Source organism: Choristoneura fumiferana, chromosome 5 (assembly GCF_025370935.1).
Source record: "Choristoneura fumiferana chromosome 5, NRCan_CFum_1, whole genome shotgun sequence".
Lineage (NCBI taxonomy): Eukaryota > Metazoa > Arthropoda > Insecta > Lepidoptera > Tortricidae > Choristoneura > Choristoneura fumiferana.
The window spans coordinates 15,543,729-15,552,063 of record NC_133476.1 but is presented as its reverse complement, the minus strand read 5'-3'; the positions used below and the strand labels follow the sequence as shown (position 1 = coordinate 15,552,063).

The following is an 8,335-nucleotide window of genomic DNA, read 5'->3' as shown; positions in this document are numbered from 1 at the left end:
ACCTATCAAATTTGTTTATTAAATAATGGTAAGTACTTTTTGTCTCCCGCGATTCCATCTGCGAAGAATTCGTTTAATACGAACTACGGGAACTATGTAATTTTCAGGATAAAAACTACCCTATGTCCTTCCAAGGGTCTCAAACTGTCTCCTTTGCGAATTCATATTAATCAGTCCAATTCAGATAGATAGAGTTACTTACTAGTTAATTTTAGTAAGGATAATGCTTCAGCTGCCAACCTAAATAACTGCTTTTAGATTTAAGATAAAAAGGCAAAATAACTGCATGTCCGTGACACGAAATAATTGTGGTCGTTTAGAGACCGACTTTGCCAAACATGGCCGCCGTTGAGATAAAGTGCTTTACCCGAAACTTGCGGAACGTCGTTTAATCGGAGCCTTGGAAATGCATTTCTTGCCCTTGGCTCAATTTATAAGAACGAGCGAATTAATAATTGCTAAAAGTAATTGGTATAGGTATATCTTCGTTAAACAGTCATATAGCACGGTGAGCAGATGTCTGTTCGGGCTGAAAGTTCTCGAATGGGTTTCTTTTTTCGCCCAGCACTCCCCTTTCTAGCGACTTACCTGTCATAATGCGTTGCAACATGCCATACTTATCGTTTCGAATACTACAATACCTCATTCGTTAATATATTAATCTAATGATCAAAGCGTCTTCACTGACAATCCACTTTTTTGCTTTGTTAAAAAAACTGATAAGTATTAAGTAGTGCCTACTATTTTATACCATTTATTAAAATAAATTGAAACTTTTTTAAAACTTAATTTTGCCTTCCACATTTATTTCTCGCCAAACATCTTACGACTAACAATTAGCCAAAAAGCCAGCCTAATTACGTCGGCCATTAAAATTATAATATAATTGAAAGTTGGCAGCCTTGACAACATTCCCCGCGTCTCACTCGGCCCGACTCCGAATGGCAGTTTGCTTTTTTTTCTCGGTTTCTGCGAAACACGAAACAGGTCGGACGGGCGAGTTTTTTGGACGGGCAACTCCGTGGTGTTGCCGGCGTTAGCGCGGGGCTTTGAGTATTGGAAGTTGAAAAAAATGGGTTGCCTTAAGCGAGGATTTATGCAGTTTGGAGAGTGAATTTTCCGCGAGGAAATTAAGTATGTGATGTGAAAAGCGATACAAAGGCAACATCTGACAGCTTCATATTGCAAATTGGTTGGAGTAATGAAATGTATAAAAGAAAATTCAGTATCTCTATTTTAAAACTACTGTGATTGTTATTAATACGTGAGTGACACCGTTTCTCTTTTAAATCGACGAAAAAAAACGGAGGAGGTTCTCAAGTCGACGAGTATATTTTTTTTAGTATGATCACGTATATCTTTTTACAGAGTAAAACTGTACTGGCTCGTGCCGTGCTGAGGCACTGAATTCAAACTGGTACCTAGATTAAGGTTAAATGAAAAAGGTTTGTTATCTATTTTTTGCTTTGCAGTTTTTTTCGACGGTTTAATTGTTTTGTTAAAAGTCAGGAGAAAAGACTTTTTTTATAATAAATGGCTGAAAAGACTTCACCAACATGTGAACGTTGAGGCAATCCAGCTTCTCGACAACACGGATGTAAAAAGAAGACTCAAAAGAACTAAGCCGAACTAGAACTAAGCTTTGAATTAGTGGTGCTAGAATAGTGACTAGTGAATAAAAGTTATTGCAGTGCACAAAAGAACACATGAACATAGTTTTTGCCCCTTAAGAAACTAAGAACTGCCAATGGACATTTTCTTAGATTAAATTCTAATTAGATAGTATAAGTTAAAGATTAATTACTTACTCGTATTAGCCTAGATAGGCTAGATTGTAAATGTAATAAAGCACTTTATAAGCGCTTTATAAATAAAATAAAATAGTTTTTTTTTAACTTTTAATAGCTTAATACGTAAATTCCTTATTCAATTTTATCTTCTGAGCTTTCTTTGCACAGTGCTAGTCAGTATACCTAGTTTTCCAGATTCCCTATTCTTATCTACAAATACACCTTAGGTACCATCAGCCAAATATGTGGTCTACAACCCTAAAGTTGATAATCATTTGCATGTCACAAAACAATAATGTCAATAGACGTGACTGACAACTTTAAAATTCGACTTTAGTGACATATTCATTTGATAGGAACTTGTTTAAAAATTGATAGACCACTTATTTGGCTGATGGTACACACCTTTGTTGCCGATCACACAACCTCGATTTACAATAAAAACCCAATTTAGCCTGGGAAGAAAAATAGTGCCTGCAGTTGTATTAGGTACATTGCGAGGTCGAAAAGGGAACGAGTTTGAAGAGGTCAATCGAGCTCTGCAATGTAATGCTTCGGCAGTACATATACTAAAATTGGAACGATACAAAGAAGATTAGCATGGCCCCTGCGCAAGGATGACACGCAAAATCGTGAAGCGTTCCACATTTTTAATATCTCTAGTTTGAGACTTGTTGCTATGGAGGAGCGGGGCTTCCTGACACAGGTTTGCATACCTACTAGGAAGTTCCAATCACTGATGTCAAATAGACTTAAGTTTAAAGTAAAAAAAAATATTCATTTTTCATTTTCAATGCTACTTGCACAATCTTTCTTGCAGTTTTAAACTGGTCTAAAAAATTGTAGCAATGCTAACTGTTGTAAACGGGTGCCAATTTTTTATTTATAGTCATAAACTGCGTCAACATAAAAACACCTATGCAAACTGCTAAAAAAGAAGATGTTGAAGTTGGTATGGATATGTAGATTTATAGATTGTATAGCAATGCCACCAGGAAGAGAAGGATTAAGGGGAATAAATGTATTATTTTCGTTTTTTTTTCTGTGGCAATATTTTTTACTTTCTTTCTGTCTTTCTTTTAAAAATCTAACGTAGGGACTTCCTCAGCCTTGAAACTGGCAACCCAGTCCATCGAGCTAATTGCCCACCACCCGCGGCATACTAATGGAAGATTAAAATAGTTTTATGGCCCATAAACGTTGCTCAATGCGTCGTGCCGTATCGTAAACGTAACCGGATAGTTCGCCTTATTGATATTTGATAAGTTATATCGAAACCGGCCGGTTTTCATTCGATACTGGGCTGATTATTACGAGTAGAAGATGTATGTTCGATTTTTATACTTTTGATACAAAAGGTTGGTAAGATTGCTTTTTTTGATATGCCGGATACTTGTGTTGGATTTGGACCAAATAAAAAGTATGGTCTGCTCACCACGTTCATGTGCATATGCATCAACATAGCTAAGGCTTTTGATCGGGTATGGTATGGAGCTCTTCTTTCTAAGCTTCCTGCGTATGTAATGTCTGAGAAGTTGTGCACTTGGGTCTCCAGTTTTCTCTCAGATCGGAGCATTAAAGTCTTAGTCGATGGCTCATGCTCCTACTGAAACTCCGTAACTACTGGTGTCCCACAAGGATGTGGAATATCTCCTTCTTGGTAGATCAGGTCAGTATTTCTCGCCAGCTCATCGTCTACAACTTTATAAAGCTCAAGTTAGACCTTATATGGGATACTGTCCCCATCTCTGAGCTGGAGCGCTTCAGAAAGGAAGAAGAAAGAAAGAAAGGTTTCTTTTGCCTCCATAAGTACCACCTAAAACTAAGACTAAAACTAGCACTAAAACTATGTTACTTGGTGACACCACAGGATACCGCGATTGCCGCACATTATGTGCAGTAACGCTGGTTTTCTGTGGAGCCCAAAGTCTTTCAATACCAACTTCTCCCATTTGACCGCATTCAACGAAGAGCCGATCGAATTTTCAACGACGAATATCTTTCTAGCCGGCTTGACCCACTGTCCTGACGGTACCTCCGAGTTGGAAAACGGTGTTAAATACTCGTGCTGCGTCATCGGTGTGTGTGAACGTACCTTTACAGAGCGATGTTGTTAGTGTTGTGTGCTACCCTACATTTGACAGTTGTAATGATGATGAAAACGCGGGTAGTCAGTTTCGTCGGGTAGTCGCGCGAGCAGAGCGGCGGCGCGCAGTGCGCGTGTTGCGTTGCAGCAGCCGCTGAGTCGCGTTGCTCCGAAGACGAAGGGCTACGGATTACCCCGAACATGTCGAGCTAAACTCGATTTAAGACGTGAGTTATCCGGGTCATTATATTTAATATGAGTGAGTCTCACGGTAGTTTCATGTTCAGTATTGTCACCAATTTCAAGTCGATCGGACTGCTGGAAGTAGGTCAAATTTAACTTGCAAGATTTGACCCAAATAAATAAACGAACAGGGCAAGTTAAATAAAAGCTCGTAAAAAATTAATATACTTTACCCTAGAGTTCAACTCGTTTTCTTCCGTCTACCTACTGAGTAGTTTCTTCACTGTATAGTTAGATGAAAATTTGTATGTTTCCAAGCAATAACTTTGCAGCGTCACACTTTACTCTGATCACTAGAAAATGAACAACTTTAGTTCGCCATTAAAAACACAATTTCCCTAACAACTTTACCCTTTGTCTTCACTAATTCCATGCTAACTGCACAACGGCTCCCATTCAAACATGGACCTAAAGTCTTAAATCCTAAAACACAAACTGTCATTGCGCCAGAATGTGATATAAGTCTATTTGATATATAGATCGTCATGATTGATACAGCGCGTTAAGCGCTTACGCATAAGAAAGTCATTTGTGTACTGGCAAAAGATAAAATGGCATTATATACAGGGACATAATTATATGCTATATCGTATTCCGAAGCAATTCAGTGGTGTATGATGTTCCATCTACACTGGGCCAGCGCGGCAAGTATAAAGCTGCGTTCCCACCAAAGATGTGCGGGGATGCGTTGCGAGGAATGTGATCTCATGAACCAAAATAAACGCTTCATTTACTTATTCTCGCATAGCACAGCTCTAGTGGAAACAGATCAGCGGAGCGAGGTAATTGAAGCGTTTCTATTGGTGATGACGAACACATTCCTCGCAACGTCCTCGCACATCGTTGGTGGAAATGCAGCCTAATTCAAGCCCTCTTATTCTAAGAAGAGCTCTTATTCAGCAGAGAGACGTAGGACGTGTTACGAGTCAAAAACGATTCTACGGCTCAGGATAATTTGTTTACAAACTAATTTGTCACCTTCTTAACTTAGCCGCATTGGGTCGCCACTTTGATAAAATCGGGTCGACTCTTAAATAATGTTTATAAAGCTCACCCAGAAAATATATCAACGATTTAAAGTTACGAGTTTTTTTTATTAGTGACGATTGCTATTGTCATCCACTAAGCGGTCTTGGACTCTACCTATTTTCTATATCAGTGTTCTAACTGGTCACATTACTAAATCGTCAATTGTACTGACTATGGACACATTTCTGATCAACTCCAGAACTTAAAATCATGAAACACTTCTAAAACAAATTGGCACTAACTGAACTTGAATATGGCGGTAAAGATGTTCGAAATAAAATGTGATAAAAACGACTTCGATTTCATTATTATGAAATAAAATAACACACACAACACAGATAAGAAATTTGTTCTAACAAAACAGTTTTATCTTTATGCCGGACCTAATTTCCGGTTCTTGGCGAGTTCTTGTTCATTGTGGCGTTCTAAAGCTAAAGCCTTTGTTTAACAGTGGACATCCTCCGGCTGATGATGGTGATGCACGCATTCTATGAGTGTTATGATATGTGTGTAGATAAAATAACAAAAAGGCAACCAGCCACCTCTTTGATAGAAGTCATAAAATATGTTCTGTGGTATCATTACACTCATGATCGTATAACGTTCGCGATATCGCGGCATTATCGTGCGTCGCAAACTGCCGCGTTAATGCTGCTAAATTACGCTACCACTTACACTCGAGATGATAGGTTATTTTTATACTGAAGCTGTGTAAAATAATATATGATATGTATATTAAACACATGTCAATGAACTCGTAAAAAGTTCGAGCATTATGTGTGGTGTTTGTGGTAGTTCGGTCTGTAAGTAAATATATTGCTAATTGTAATTACAGTGCTAGCGGTACGCCAAAACATGCTGCACATGGTGTTAAAAACTTTAAAATCGGAACGATTGATCTTTAGGCCATACGAATCAATTTGACCAAGTAGCACGAAAAAAAAGACCAAAAAGGGAGAGGAGTTATGACGTCATCTTTTTTTTGTTATCTTTTGAAAACGATTTTTATTTTTATTTAAAACAAGTGACTAAAATATAATTATGTCATTTTTTTTTAATCGGCTTAGTGAGCCCTTTCATCACATACCACACACGGTAGGTTTCAGAACATTTTTTTTCCATACAACTCTCCTATTTGTTAGGGTTCCGGAGCCAAAATGGTAAAAACGAAACCCTTATAGTTTCGCCATGTCTCTCTGTCTGTCTGTCTATCTGTCTGTCCGTCCGCAGCTTTGCTCAGGGACTATCAATGCTAGAAAGCTGTAAATTACACGGATATATATAAAAAACTATGCCGACAAAATATCCAATAAAAATTAAAAAAAAATTTTTTTAGATTACCTCCCATAGACGTACATTGGGAGATTTTTTTTCTCATGCAACCCTATAGTGTGGGGTATCGTTAGATAGGTCTTTTAAAGCCATTAGGGGTCGGTAATTTTTTTTTTATTCAGTGAGTTGTTTGCGAAATCGCGGCTGTCGAGACTGTCTATTTTCTTGCTGAAATCCGACAGGCTCGTTCTAACGTCCACGAACTCCTGTCGGAAGTCTTTGAGCTCCTGTCGGACCACCTGGAGTTCCTCTCTGAACAGCCGCATCTCATGACTGAGGACTGACGACACACCGTTCGTCTCATCGCCTGGCAGCGGCGCCGCCGAACCTGAAGGATCCGCAGCAGACTCGGCCGCGACGGGACGGAGCACCGCCGGCTGGAGGAGACCCCTCACCGGTGTATCCGCTTTATTGTCCCGCGGCTGAGACCTTTTGCATGCGGGACACTTCCAGTCCCGCGGGACCGAGGCCCCAGCAAGCACGCCTACACAGGCGTGGTGATAATGCGAGACGCATTTCTGGCACATAATGCCTTCACCACGGGACATAAATTTTGCACAGGCGCCACACTTTATTTTTTGAGTGTTATTATTCATTATTATTTTTACTATTATTTTCAATAATAATTAAATTGCTCAGATGCAAGACAATTTTATGTTTCCGAACGCACTTTCGTTCCTTGCAACCCTGCTTTGTCTTACTGACAGTTCAACTGTCAGTGTCAGCATCAGCTGTTAGTGGACACCGTCTAAAAGCTCCAATTAATAGTTTTATCCCGTTATATTATTTTTTTTAAAAGTAAATAAGTTATAACGGTCAAATTGTGTTGCTTACCAATATACTCAACATGTATTTTCTTCTATGTTTAGAATTCAGCAAGCGTTTCTTAGTAAGTAAGTCAACACAGGTGTTTTTTCTCGACTTCCTGGTGCACTAAAGTTTGTTTTTAAGGTAATTATTCCAATTTATGCAATTAAATTTTGACGAACGTACTAGGTATGTGTTTACACGGCCAGAGTTGCCAGAACTTTAAAAATTTATCCCAAAATTCACATTGTCATGAAAATGAAAGATTGGAATAAAATCTCAAAATCACAACTGCTAGGGTTAGAGACATGAAAAGTGTCATGGGTGTTATTAACATTGCAGGCATAATTTTTTAAAATTCCAATGAGAATTTAGTAAAATTCCGAAATTTCGTTTTAACTGCCGGATTTAACTAATTAACCGTGTGAAAATACATAACAATACACATAAAATTTACTTACCTCAATATATCCAACACCATGTTAAACCAATCTCAAAACCCCGGCAACAAAACCAATTATTTTAAAAGGCTCCCAACGCGCAATCAGCTAAAAACCAAATGATTTTCCAATCCCATTTCCGCGTGGAAACCAGAACAAAAGGGGATCACAAAGGCTATCCGGTGTTTCCTGCCCCTCGTAGGTATACGCCACCCGACCCCCTGGCAAGCCCCCCTTGGCACCCCTGCCCCCCTGGACCCCCAGGGATCGCACTAATTGCGAGTCTAAATTGGCGTAATGTATGGAACGCTTGCACGCAGGACGAACGGCTAAGCTCGACGGATCAAAGCGACCATTTGTTTTAATCAGCGAGGATTTTCTTGTCTGGGTACTATACCCTAATGGGATTTATGATGCATAACGCTTATCAATGTTGATACAAGAATTGAGTTCTTTTTCTTTGAAGTTGTTTCCCTTACAAGTTTCAACTCTGTTTATTTCCTGATATAATGTACCTACTTGTTGTGTCCGCGACTTCATGTGGATTTAGATCAACGTTGGTTTATTTGTCTAAAAAGGAAAAATACCCTTCTGGGATTGACCTACAA

At 38.9% G+C, this 8,335-nt stretch overlaps 1 non-coding gene across 1 annotated transcript; it reads left to right on the top strand.

Annotated features, from left to right (window-relative positions):
• The first annotated feature begins 2,336 nt into the window (after nt 1-2,336).
• Nucleotides 2,337-2,442, top strand: LOC141428440 (U6 spliceosomal RNA). Its single transcript, XR_012451426.1, has one exon. It is a non-coding gene; the product is annotated as a U6 spliceosomal RNA (small nuclear RNA).
• The last annotated feature ends 5,893 nt before the right edge of the window (nt 2,443-8,335 follow it).